Consider the following 14,412-nt stretch of genomic DNA (forward strand, 5'->3'; position numbering starts at 1 on the left):
TGTCTTTTGCCAAGAGGCCAAAGGTGAGAAGGTCCAGGCTGCATCTGATGATGTAGCGCAGATTTGATGTGAAAGCCTAGGCCGCTTCTTATACTCCTTATCTCCCAGCTTTGCAGTATAGCCACTCACAAAAATGAGAGGGTAAGTGAAATATATCTGAGGTCAAAGGAAGCTTATTAGCTTTTCTTTTCCCTTTCTTGCTGGGATTGGTATCAGATGGATACCAGGTCTTTGCCCCACTTGATCAAGGTCCCACACTGGCTCAGTGTGATCAAGGCCATGAAATCTGTAAGACCACTAGGCACAGATTTTCCAGATACTTCAGCAGAGGAAACAAGGAAGAGAGACAAACTTAGGTTGGTTGATTGATTGACCAATAACTGTATATTGATTCTACTGCAATACACTGATAGGCCTGTCTGCTACATCATTTTGAAAAATACAGGAAAGCACTTTATTGATGAATTTCATCTATGACCAAAGCAGTTTCTCTGACTGATGATTTTCTAGATTAATTTATTTAATACAAGTACTAGGCTCAGTGCTATGCATTGGTACCTAAGACATGTTATGTTACCCACCCTCCAAGAGCTCACAGTATAGCATTCAGGATACAAACTGGTTTCCAAATTCAACCTGTAGTTTAAATTTTACTAAATATAATATATAAATTAAGATTATAATTTATATATTCCAAAGCAATTTAGAACCTCTTCTGAGTCATCCCGTTTGAATCTAAATCTGATATGGTTTGCCAGAACACAGATTGTGTTCTGAATCACACCCTAAACATCAAGAGATTGAAAAAGAAATCCAAAATACAGATTGGTAAAATGACCAAAGTTCATTTGTAAAAAAAAATGGTACTTGGTTTCACAGAAAAATGGTTTATATATAAGGTAACACATTTCTTACTTAAAAGGATAAGAAGCAAAACATAGATTATTTCTGTATCATAAAGTTGCTACAGCATTTTGTTTGCAACTTCTTTGAGAAAAGGCTTTAAGAAAAAGCAGGTAGCCACTGCAGAACTTTGGAGGAAAGGCAGTGGTTAAAGATACAGTGCAACTTTTATGTGACTGTATAAAGGCTTGAAACTTTTTGTTTCTCTCCTGCCAGTACCTGGCTTGACAGACCTTCTTGCTGCTGGAGAGGAAGGAAGCAGTTCATTTTAGAGGGGTATTAACTCTTGAATCCGCTAAGGGGTCCTATTGAAGGCACAGAAAGATGCCATGTAATTGGAGCTAGTTACTTCTTATACGTATTCCTAGACTCAATACATTTAAAGCCAGATAGGTATTATTTTACCTAAATAAACTCTGCTCTCCCGTACATTATATTTTGTCATTTGGTCTAAAGCATAATTCTGGGAGTAATATTGCATTATGACCGATGTTAAATAATATAACAAAGTTTAAATTAGATCAAAACACCTTATACTAATAATTAAAAGTCTTTCTCTTTATTAGATACCTCTCAAATGAAAGCTGTAAGTAGCGTTTAATGCTTCTGCAGAAGCATTACATAGACCACATATAATTTGTAATGAGTGTTTTCCACTAAAATTCTGATTAAGATGCATTATGCGTAACTTTAATCTCAACAAAATCCCTAAAGTAGTAAACACATAGTTTTAACCATTGAAACTATAGCCATATAATAGATTATTAAATTTTACTCTTGGTGTAATGGAATTGCCATTTGGCATGATTAATCTGAATTGAAGTTGATTGTAATTGGAGTGCTAGTGCCGGGTAAAGGAAATGTATACTGTTATGCTCAGAACAATAATTACTTTTATACAAAAATGAAATAAATGACAGCTGTAGAATAATGTAATGAAAGGTATGTGGTTTCCACATTTTAATACACTTTACTGTTTACCACACTGAACCCTAGGAAAGGTCCTACATGTCACATTATTTTTTTTAATTGATTTTGAATTTTTAAAACATAATTTTGCAGGGTCTTAATTCTTTTTTTAAAACCACACAGACTAGTTTCTGAATGTATGGAACAACCTATAATTACTCTCCGTAGTATAATGAAAAAATGATACACTGTCACCAAGGCTTTCCTTCCCCCTCACCAGAGACTCACATTGCTTAAATTAAATAGTAATGTTTAGAAGCTGTGGTTGTCACTTCTGAACTAATACAGAGAAGAGGAGCAAGAACAGTGGTCCAGGACTATTATCTCTTGCTTTGGTTCCAGTTAACATGGAGAGTTCTGTAATGAAACAGCAAATAGCATTTACTTCCCCTTATGTAGAATAAAAATATTATCACCAGCCTGTCTCATTAAATACTATGGGAAAATCAGTAGCTTAAAGTCTTTAGTATATGGAGATACCATTATTGAATGTCAGATTCTTTTGGTAACCCCAAAATGAAAAAAAAATTGGGGTTATCACTGTAGCCAAACATATGTTTGAAAGGACCACTCTAAGACATGTTTAGAAGAAAACTATAGTAAAATACTGAAAACTGAACTGCCAAGAAATAACTAAAACTTTATAGAACAGAAGTATGTTACATATTCCGCTAAACTAAATGCCATGCAGAAGATACAAATACAGTTATTAGTCTCATAGAATAGCTGAAATAAATATCAATAGTGGTTCACATGATAGTAATGAACTTACTGTTGATGAGATTCATCTTATGAAGCTGCAGCTTCATTTATAAATGCTTTCAGACATTGTTTTTTCCTCAGCAGAGACCTGGTTTATTTACAGTGTATTTGATTCATATGGTACAAAGGTAGGAATATTGTGATGAGTATATTTTCCTGATCTGCAGAAAATGCTTTCTTAACCCAGTCGTGGGAGTCCTGCACTCTAAACTGACTTTTCACTGGTGGCCATAATTTGCCTTAATGCACACACATGTTTTGATCAGGTTTTCCTGACAACCTACATCAAGAATCTTGAAGCAGCTTTGTCTCTCTTAATTGAGCAGGGCAGCGTGAACAAGATCCAGCCCCAAACTGAGACTACGGGATGGGGGGCTTTAGCTACTGAAGCTGGTCAAGCACAGACAACCTTATAAATTCACACAGTAAAGCGAACTTGCTTCCAAGGATGTCAGCTGAGAAATCCATAGAAATCCCTGCTACACAATTAACGTGGAAAGCATTATGGTGTGAGATAGACTTGTACAAAAAAATATGATTCTGGGAGAGTTGCATTTTTCTGAGGGTAATAGCAGTGCCATTCTACCACTAGAAAGGGGGAAAGGGGAGGGGGACTGACAGAATTCTCTTCTGCTGTTATTCAAACTATGTGTTTTTGAATTTGCCTCCAGCTGAGGAGAGTAATGTTAGATTTAGGACGCATCCTTGAAATGCCAGCTGGTTGCTGCCACGGACAAATATATGGAAACAGCTTTCTAGGTATTTTTTAAACCCTCAAAATTTTACTTCTGTTTGGTGAGGGATCAGAACTACATTGTGGTCATACAATTATACTCATTAATCAGATAGAAGCTAAAGAAATCACTGACTTGATTTTGCATCTCCTGCTTTTATACCTTCCTTTCAGTCTTTGTTGGGATGTGTGCATGAACAGCGTGCCCACTTCAAGCCAAGTACACAGCGTGGCCACTTCGATAGCTTAATTTCTTGAGCAAAAATGAAACTATGGTGACTTCTAGGACCTGTCAAGACAGCTGTCTACTGCTACTATAGTTAATCAGCTGGCCTTCTTAAAAAACCTAATCCGACTTGGAATAGGAAGAACGTTTTTCATTTTCTTAACTCCTTCAAGCCACTCACAAGCCACCCAATGCCCTAGAAGGTGATGGCGTGGGGGCTCTCGATGCCCTACCTTTCTCTTTCTAGACTTTCTGCTCTCTGAATCAAGTCATCCCAGGGAGAGGAAGGTCAGACTAATTGAGCATCTAGGGAAGTCAGGTCCACCCCAGAGTGATTTCAGTTGCCAGGAGTGCTTGGATGGCTCAGAACAAGTGACGGGAGACAGGTGATTCCCTTGGGTACACTTGACCAGCACCGCCATTTTAACTAGCCATCCCTCCATCAAACCGCAGCATACACCAGGTGGAGACCCCTAACGGTGCTGTCCTTTCAAAGGTGGGATTGGGTGGTCCTCTGTGCCTTGATCTTACACTTAAAAACATGTTGACTTATCTTATTAGATTTTTCGTGAACAGCTTTACTGCATGGTTAGGAAAACATTTGGGGGCTGCAACACAATACCCAAGCCTTAAATGTATTGCCACAAATAACCTCGGTGTGAGCCATATTAAAAAGGAAGAGGAAGGAAAGCAAGTGGGCAGAAGGCAGAGGTAATATCTGGATGCCAGATGGCATCAGCTTAGTGATGGGGCTGATTCAGTAAGAGGCAAAGGGAAATTCCTGTCATGCATCGGTGTGAACAGAACCCACAAGGAATTAAGATACAGAAAGAAAAGCCAATGAGGGTCTCCATCGTGATCCTCTAGTCATTAAATGGTTTGTTTACCTTGGGGAAAATAGTATTTAAATATATAATATTTAAGCTATATGTTTATATTAGTCCATATTTATATCCAGTAAGTTGTCTGAGAATGTGGATGGCTTAACTCAGTGGTTAAGAATGTGAATTCGTACTTTTTTTAAGTGGTTAGGACTGTTAATTGTGTGACACGTGATTTTACATTTTCCCCCAAAGGATATTTAGGGAATCAAACATTGGTAATGGATCCAGATAGTTTTGCAGTTCGTATCCTCGATACAAGGTACCTCAAGTACATTCTCTTTGTGAATCTCAGGCCACAGAACATAAAAAGAAACATCTTCTATATAGAGGGAAACAGATATATCTCTTAGGAATTCAGAGTCACCTAAGATCAAGAAATGTAAACACTACTTGCAGATCATTAAACCCTCAAAAAGGATGTTCAAGCAGAGCGTGGCATTAGAGTTACGGGATAAAAAAGCACAAAAGCATTTAATTTTGATTTGGCACATGGTGGAGTGAAAGCCTCATACTGGCCAGACTGAATGAGCCCTTATCCCCATAACGATCGTGACCTCTCTCCTTTCCAACTCCTTCCTTTCTGGTCTCCCTGTCTACCCAAATCGTTCTTATCCCTTATATCCTCTGCAGATGCTTAATATAAATGCTTTGGCTGATTATGTATTTTAAATAACACTGGACCTTCTAATTGTTCACACCTCGTAATGAAAGAAGCTGAATTCACTCTTAAGTCACCTGCTCTGGGCCAGACTTTGTGTCAAGTGCAGGTACGGTAAAAAGTAACCCAATAGTCCCTGCCCTCAAGGAACCACAGGTAATTTCCTAAAATATGAAATTTTTTCAGGTACATCAGGCTGCCAACTATGTGAGTTGGTGAGGGGGTGTGAGTCTGTATATTTGTGTGCTCAAACAAGAATACAGCCCCGCTGGAATCAAAGGAAAAAGCACTTTAACTATCGATCAAAGCTACGTGCATGGTAGCAGCAGGCACAGTGGTGAAAAGTGTGGCCTCCAGGGACGGACCTCCTGGGTGTGAATCATGGATCCCCCAACAGTAAGAGGGAACCCTGACAAATCACTTAACCCCAGAGACCTTAATTTCCTCATTTGAGAAACGAACATAATGGTATCTATATCACAAGGCTATTTAGAGGATTAAATTATGTGTAAGGTACCTGGTATGCAGAAAACTCTGTTTAGGTGTTAACTGTGGTTATGATTGGACCTTTTCCAGCATCATTCATCTTCTTAGAGAATATTTAAGTAAGTAAAATTGTATAATAATTACTCATTTACAAATGGAGAAATTGAGGCAGGTCTTATCTCTGCCTCATTCATGTTGTATCATGTGGCATGTGAGAGAACCACAAGTAACCCCAAATAACCCCAAATTCAACTAGTGGTTCCCCAGCTAGCACCACCTTCCTGTGTCTCCTCTTTGAAGACTCACTTGTAAGAGGCACACTTTGAATTTAGCCGAGAATTTATCCTAAGGGACAAGGGTTAGTTACCTTTATTTGAACCAAAAGAAATCTATAGCAAATGGCAAAAATTCATAAGGAAAGTTTAGAAAATGCTCAGATGGAAAAGCATCCTCTCTCAACTCTGAGTTACGTCCAGTTGATACCCCAAGCTTGCTCCCAGCATGCACAGAGACAGAAAAATCAATAACAAATTCAAGAGAGCAGACAGAGCCATTTTTATGTAGTCATTAGAAAAGCCTTTCTTGCAAACCAAGAAGTTCTAAATTTGTCAGCCCCTCCTACTGTCTCCACTTAATGCTCAGTCTGGAGCTACTTTCAGAACTAAATCTGAACTACTGCTCAGCTGAGCCCTAGAGAGTGGCAAAGACAAATTAATGGGATCCTTGTGTGCCAAAATACAGTATGGACCCTGTCACCACCAATATATGTTAAGTCCATTAAGGTCATTTTTAATGAACTGAACTTTTCTTTGGAAAGCTTTGCCAAACTTGTTGAATTAAGGGAAAGAAACCTTTACAAAATTGCAAGATAAACTAATTCCACTCCATGTGAAGAAGAAATGGTTCATGACAAGTATTCTGAGTTTACAATATTTTAGATTTTTATCCAAGTCAGAGAAAATAATATGCATGAAAATCTACATTCTTTCATTAAGCTAAGAACTCCAAATGCACTAATAGCATTGTAAGCTATAATGGCATTTTAGTTCCTGGGATATGGCTTTTTAAATCATCAGACTAGCCTTAAGGAAAACCAAACTTTTCAATCATGTTCTGTTCACATAGGTCAGAAAAGCAACGGAGAGAAAGATGGTCTGAAACGAGTGTCGTAGCCTCATTTTTCATTGGTGGAGAGTGATTTGGCTCCATTGTATCTTCTCATACAGTTAAGGGTCTGTCTTCTCTTTTTCCCAAATCTCTGTGTGTAATGAGTTTTAAAGAGTGGGCTTCTCTAAACTAGGAACAATTCCACAATGCTCCGGAGTCTTCACTGTTGGGTGGCTGGTCGTATAATAAGGCAGTGTTAGACCAGAGTCATGTATAAATTACTGAAGGCATCCTCTGTCTCAAAGCTGCCCCAAATCCTTTTATTCTATAAAGCAGCATTTTTATTGAGATTTAACATACGTATGATAGACACAGAACTTAAACTTGTCTCAAGCTACATGATAACCCAAACCCCGTCAAGATGAATCAAGGCCAGCACATACTGCCCAAAGGCAGCTATAAGAAATAAAAATAAATAAGCCCATGATAGCTACTGAATCTGGGCACAATCACCTTTTGAAAGACCATAAGAAACTTCTAAAACAGGAAAATGGTTTCAGATTTTCCATGCCAATGCCTGGAACTTAAAAGTATGATTTAATTTCTTTGAAGTTTTAGGCTATTGCCTCTTTATCTAGCTTGGTTTCAACCTCTGGAGCCAAGAATAAGCCCAATATCAGATCACTCATAACATCAACCCTTACCCTCCTATTTACCCATTCACTTATTCATTTGAAAAAAAAATGTATTTTTGAGCACCTGTTATGTGAAGTTCTACCTTCATGGAGGTTTGGTCTAATAAATGAGATAGTTATTCCATAAAGATTCACACTGGATTATCAAAAACCGATTGCTGTTATAAGAAAATGAAGAGGTTCTGTCAGAGTCTGACAGGGGCCCCCAAAAGGTCTGGGAGTCAGGGAAGTCTTCTCTGAGAAGGGACATGTCAGCTGAGACCTGTAGGATGAGCGGAAGTTATTCTAAGCTGAGAGAAGGGAGGAGGGTCATCCAGAGAGTGATCCACACATGCCAGAACTCGGGAGTCAGGAAAGAATTACACACATTTCAGCAAGTGAAGGAAGACTAGTGTGTCTGGAAGCTAGTGACTGGGTTGGGGTGGGGAGGATTGTAGGAGATGAAGATGGATAATGGCATGATATAAACCTGGGTAAGGAGCTTGGCTTTGTTTCTGGGTATAGCAGGAACAATGAAAAGGTTTACATTTTAAGAGCCCCCTGGCTACAGCATGAAGAAAGCATATTAAGAGCTAACAGAGGAAGAAAACAGACCAGTGGCTATTGTGGTAGTCCACGGGAGAGCAGATGTTAGCATCAATGATCCGGCTTACATGGCAGCCTTAGAGCCAGGACAATGAGGTGGTTAAGAGCATGGATTCTAGAGTAAATGGCCATGATTTGAATCTTGACTCTGCCATTTATTTAGCAGTATGACCTTGGGAATATCTGTGTCTCAATTTTATCATCTAGAAATTGGGATGAAAATATAATTGTTAAAATATAATTTATTTTTGTTAAATATATAAGTTGTTAAAATATAATTTTCAGAAAGGTAAAATTGTGATTTATAAATATAAAATGAGCACATGTCTCACTTTTTATTTAACTCATGAATTATGACAGAACCAATAAGATGTTAAAACTAGTTCTAATGTGAATTGGATTTAGAAAAGTTTACATTTTCTATCAGACAAAATTATTTGCATTGACATGAACAGAAAAATAAGTTCCGTCACTATGAACGAGAAACATCTACATCATCACTAGCTCTCTACAAGGAAACTTTCATCTCCATGGAGTTGCAAAATAGACTAGCCAAAGACAGAGACTCACACTTCCATAGAATTTGACAGCCCCTGAAAGTCTGCTAGTGATCTTGTTTGTCCATTTCACAATGTTTCTGACAGTACCCATCTCCTAACAGTGTTATAATGAGCTAATATATAGAAATGCTTAAAACGTATCAGTGAACGTTAGCTATTATTGTTGTGGTTGTTGCTGTTATTATATCAAGGTGGTAGTAGTCGAGATGGAGAGAGGGAGAATTAATAGAATTTGGGAATCGTTTCAAAGTGAGGAACTAGGGAAAATGAGGGATCAAGAATAACTCCTAATTTTCATGTGAGCAATTAGCTGCCCAGTTGAACCGTTTGCTGTGATGGAGAAGGTAGGAAGAGGAATCGGATGCCAAGAAAGGGAAACAAGAGTTCCATTTTGGACACTTTAAGCTGGAGGTACCTTTGAAATACCCAAGTGAACATGCCGCTCAAGAGAGATGTCAATGTGTACCGGCTAAGAGCATGAAACCTGACTAGGTGTGTGGCTTATATCTCAGTTTCCTCATCTGTATATTAAATGGAGATAATAATAATTCTTTTCTCATCAGGTTATTGTTAGGATTTAACAACATTTATTTGTAAAGCGCTTAGAAGTGAGGCTGACACATAAGAAGCACTGCATAATTTTTTGATAAATAGATTATGTTAAATTAATGTTTATTCCCTTCAAAGAGTAAAATGGCTTGCTACCCCAAATCTTACTTTAAAAAAAAAGTTTCGATATGAAGCTCAGACAAAAGGTATAGACTGGAGGGTAGATACTTAGAAGTTGCCTGTACTTTGGTGGTGTTTCAAACCAAGAATCATTGGTGAGCACATCAGACGACCGCACCAAACTGAGCCTTCAGGCACTGCAATATTTAGAGTTTGAGGAGAGGAGAAGGATCTAGAAAAGGAGCCTGAGAAAGAAGTGACCAGAAAAGAAAAACAAAAACCTGGAAAGCTTGGTGTCATGTAAGTCAAGGAGAAAGTAATTCAAGAAAAAAGGCACGATCAGGTGTGCTGGATGCTACCGGAAACAAGATGACTGAGCACTGGATTTGTCGGGAAGAGAAGACAACGTGGGACCAATACTCTTAAACATTTATTATCAACTGTCTTTTTTCTGGCTTTTCTCTTATTGTTAAAGAAGAACAACGTCCGGATGGTCAAGAGGGTCCCTCCTTTAGTGAGATTCCTTCTAATATCTTCTTTTATTTATTTATTTTTTGGCCGCATTGGGTCTTAGTTGTGGCACGTGGAATCTTTCGTTGTGGCGCGCGGGCTCTTCGTTGTGGTGCACGGGCTCCAGAGCACGTGGGCTCTGTAGATGCAGCACATGGGCTCTCTAGTTGTGGTGCACAGGCTCAGTGATTGTGGCACGCGGGCTTAGTTGGATTCTTAACCACTGGACCACCCGGGAAGTCCCATCTTTCTAATATCTTGCCTGGAACCATATTAGAGGAAGCTGGGTCAGACCTACAAGATGAGTTTAACAGAGTACTCAAACGTACGAGGTCCTAGGCTTTGAAAGAGCCCAGTCATCTCTGGCTCGTTGGAACTTGGAGAGAACTCTGATCTCCTGCAGCATTTCCTTCTAGTACAGCGTCTCTTTGAAAGGAAAATGTGCTCTTTAACGCAGTCAGCCTTTCTTCCCCCACTTCCAGCACTGAGCATTTCCGCAAGAAAGCCATTGAGGCATTCTTGCCAAGGCCAGCTGCCTCTCAAAGAACCCAAAAGGGCAACACTATCCTGAGAAAAAGAAGTCGACTACTTGGAAAATGCCACTAAATATTGCTGTCCCAGGACTGCCTTAGAATGTTACGGAATTGGGTTCTTCCTTCACATCACTGGCTAGCAGCACTAGACGGGGCAGTCACTGAATTTTTTTTTTTTTCAAATAATTGTATTGGTGACCGTATCAAAATTGTCATTTGTTTTGTCATCTTAATTTCTAGAACCATTCTATTCTTGGTTATGCTACCAGGCACCTTACAGTGCTGAAGACCCTCACAACTCAGGCGTGATACTTAAGGATGTGAGGAACGTATGAAAAAAAGTGGTGCTATTAGTTGTTTTGCAGAGTGATGTCCTGGGCACCTTTGCACAATTTTGCTTGGAGACTTCAATATGCATTTCATAACCAGCATGAATTATTTGCAATTCCAGAGACTTGTAAGCTAACAGCTGCAGCTGAGAAATATTTTCATAATTCCACATTCAGATCAAGTATCCTTGACTAAAGAGCTTTCACAATAAGTTAGATTCCCATTTGTTTGGAATGATTTAGGTGTGGTTCTAAGTGAATGTAGAGGCATATTTTAGATAAGTGTTCTCTCAAAACTTTAATGCTTTAGCTATATATATATATATTAAAAGCTATAGAATTTATTTGTATTTCACAAGTTTTTCATGCACTTTCTTCATTTTTTTAATAGTTCTATGAAATTTTATCATGGACATAGATTCATATAACCACCACCACAATCAGGATACAAAACTGTTCCATCATCCCCCCTAAACTCTCACATACTCTCCCTTTATAACCACTTTTCCCACAAACCAAGCCCCTAGTTGCTACAATGACAAAAGAATTCATAAATAAGTTTGATTTAAGAACCCAATGTCAGTGAATTCGATGTATATATTCATTAATGAAATTGTCTAGCTTTGTGTTGAAAAGCCAGTGGTTACTTCTCGTACAAACATGAAATGCAAAGCTAGCTATATTTTTAAATAATCATTTTAAGTTTGTCTTAGTATGATGGATTTTTTTTTTTTAGTATGATGGATTTTATAAGTAAATCACTTTGAAACTCCTAGAGGGATTCAGTTCAAGAGTTGCCTGCCCTTTGTAACATTCCAAAGGTTTTTTGTTTGTTTACTAGTTTGGAGGATTTTTTTTTTAATATCTTTCCTTTTAATTTCATTGAGGGACATTGAATAAATAACTAAGTAGATGAAAGAATGTGTTTCCCCTTCCCTCTCCTAGTTCCTTTCCCACCCAGCAGCAATTATTTTTTTCTCATAGATCCAAATGCCTCTTTGATACAAATGCCCAAATGCCCAAATGCTCAGCTAGGTTTAAGTAACTGCACCTTCTCCTAAAGATTTTACTGTCTCAAAGATTGTCCAGAATCAGGAGAAGAACCAACCTTCAAAACTAAAGAAAAAGAATAGAGAAAGATTGAACTAAAAATAAGATGAGGTAATATGAAATACCATTTTTACCAATGACGTATGATGATTTTTTTGTCCCCAAATGACATATTTATGTAAAAGACTTTCTGGTTAATTTGGTACAGAATTACTTAGACAGTATTTTATTTTTCCAATATACTCTTCTCCAGATCCCTCTGTGGCCACTGGTTAGGTGAGAAAATTTTAGAAAGGAAATAATCATGATTCTCATGTGCATATTAAATAAACATCTGTCAAAGATTGTATTTACCTTATTAATTAATGAAGAAACCAGGAATATGTTACAACCAACTCAAAGGAAATTTAAAAGAACCAAACATATTCAGGCAAATAAGAATACTGAAATGAATTTATAAGTAGATGCAAAATGGGTCTATCCACAGGACAACCAATTGCATTCCACAAGACACAATCTTCATTTCTATGGGAAAGAATCTCATGATCAATTTCCTGCAGTTTAAAAGTTGTAAAATAACTCACAGTCAATGAAAGATTTTAAAATTTTATAATAACTAGGAACAATGCACTGGACAGACTATTCAGTAATCTTTGGGGTCCCTTTTAAGTTTATAATTTTTTTCTACACTCTTCAGTTCATTCCCTCCTCTCCCCTCACGCTAAAATCACCAAAAGAAAGAGGAAAAAGAAATCCACAACCCCTACCAACTTATAACTCAAATGTTATAAGATTGAAAACTAAACAAAAATTAAATACTTCTAATGTGATTTTCTGCAAGTTTCAGTTTGCATTTTGAAACTAGAGAATGGGGTGAGGCTCCTAACAGCATCAAAATAACACAACTATAGAGCTACTGTATTGTGCTACTCTTATTTTGAATAATCCCAATGATTTTTGTTTTTTAACAAGCACTCATATGAAAGGAGGAGAGAGGAAAGGAAGGGGAGAAAAGAAAAAAAAAAATATCAGGCCATGTGTGTATAAAACTAGAGCTAAGTCTGGCTAATATCTGCAGTAATGTGAGACTAACCAAGAGTGAACTGTTTCTCTTTAGCATCATATTAATAAAGTAATAGTTTTTATTATTTCAGTCCACGCTTCTGACTCTGTAATAGCCACTAATAAACTAAACCACTTTGGGATTTTCCAGGTGAATTTGATTATCACTCTTTTCTGTTTCGTAATAGGGACTGTGGTAATACCTCTAATTAAAGGATAAGTATTTTGGTAGTGAAATGAACAATGAATCTTGCAAACAGAAGACCAGAGAGAAACATAAATTACTTATTTGCCAGGGTTCTGTTCGTTTGTTTGTTTTATCCTGGAGATGGGAAAACTAAATGCAGAAATCATATCAATCATTTCTGAAGCTCAAGCCCACCTTTGAAAGAACTCACTTATCCAAGCCATTCTTCATCCATCTGGCAATAGTGCTGCTAACCAAAAGAATTTTTAAATTACCCAAATTAAACTTCAATAATACACTGTACATCAAAACGATTAATATACTGATTTTTAAAAGACACATTGACTCCATTTTAAAGGTCCCACTTTAAAGGTTCTAACTCAGCAAGAACTACTCAAGATGCGTCTTCTAAACATTGCAGTTAAACCTCCTAGCTCATATGACTGCCCTCTCACTGACCTTGCTTCCTCCCACTTGTGGCCAGAAAGCTCAAGATAGTAAATACAGAGTTGGGAGATCTAGGGATATGGGGGAAGGTTTCACATGAAAAACAGTTATTATTCATTTGGCCGTTTGCACTATTAGATATTTTCCTTTTGAAATACAATCTCCTGCCTTCGGTGAGAGAGAATAGTAAATCATCCAGTGTATGCACTAGAGATATTAAGATGACTGCCAAAAGACAGCACCACTTACAGACCAAATTGTTCTTAATTGGTGTGAACTTGACGAAGACCTAAGGATAGTGGGTTGGGAGATAAGCCAGTAAGGCTGTTTGACACTTGATAAGGTTCTCACTTGGGAGACGTAAAGTAGATTAACCCTAAGTATCCCGACAGTCAAAAATACACACACACACCCTCACACACATATTTCTTTACTTTTTTCATTTAGATGCTACTTTAAAGTAAACAGTTCTCAATCATTGCAGTGAGTTCATGGGGCTTCGGTAGCACCCCTTTTCTACTTAGTGTGCTTTTGGTGTATCTTCCCGGTCCTGGAGAGAGAACAAATGCAAAGTGATTCATGTTATAGGCAAGGAGAGCTGAGGGTTTCATTTGTGCAGCCTTTATGTTCTAGATTTCATCTGGGACTCACTTTTTATCTAGGAGATAATCCGTAAACAAATCAATTTAGCTACTTGTCATAAGTTTAAATATATAGGAAAAAGATGGAAACAGAGGTTATTGCAACAACAAAGCTTCCCAAACATGGCCCACAAAGACTAAAATCTTCCCTATCTGGCCCTTTACGGAAAAAGCTATTTGAGCCTTGGTCTCTTGGAATAGTCACTGAAGAGGGCTATTATAGCTGACAGAACAATAATCCTTCCTGTATGGGAAAAGCTGTTAGGGTGCCATTCTTTCTGAGATCTTGTCATCTTCTTCATTTGAAAACAAAATTCAGGGCCACATTATTAAACAAGCATTATTCATCACTGTTGTCAAAGCTGGCAGACTTATCATTTGCTTCGAGGTTTCTCTTATACATAAAATAGTTTGGT

General features: G+C 37.7%; 1 protein-coding gene across 2 annotated transcripts in view; it reads left to right on the forward strand.

Moving 5' to 3' along the window:
- ADAMTSL1 (ADAMTS like 1) overlaps nt 1-14,412 on the forward strand; it is a gene marked incomplete at both ends in the record, with an annotated part of 462,446 nt that overhangs the window by 215,602 nt on the left and 232,432 nt on the right. The gene's annotated exons all lie outside the window — the stretch shown is intronic.

The sequence above is a fragment of the Leucopleurus acutus genome (assembly GCF_964270905.1).
Source record: "Leucopleurus acutus genome assembly, chromosome: 7".
NCBI lineage: Eukaryota > Metazoa > Chordata > Mammalia > Artiodactyla > Delphinidae > Leucopleurus > Leucopleurus acutus.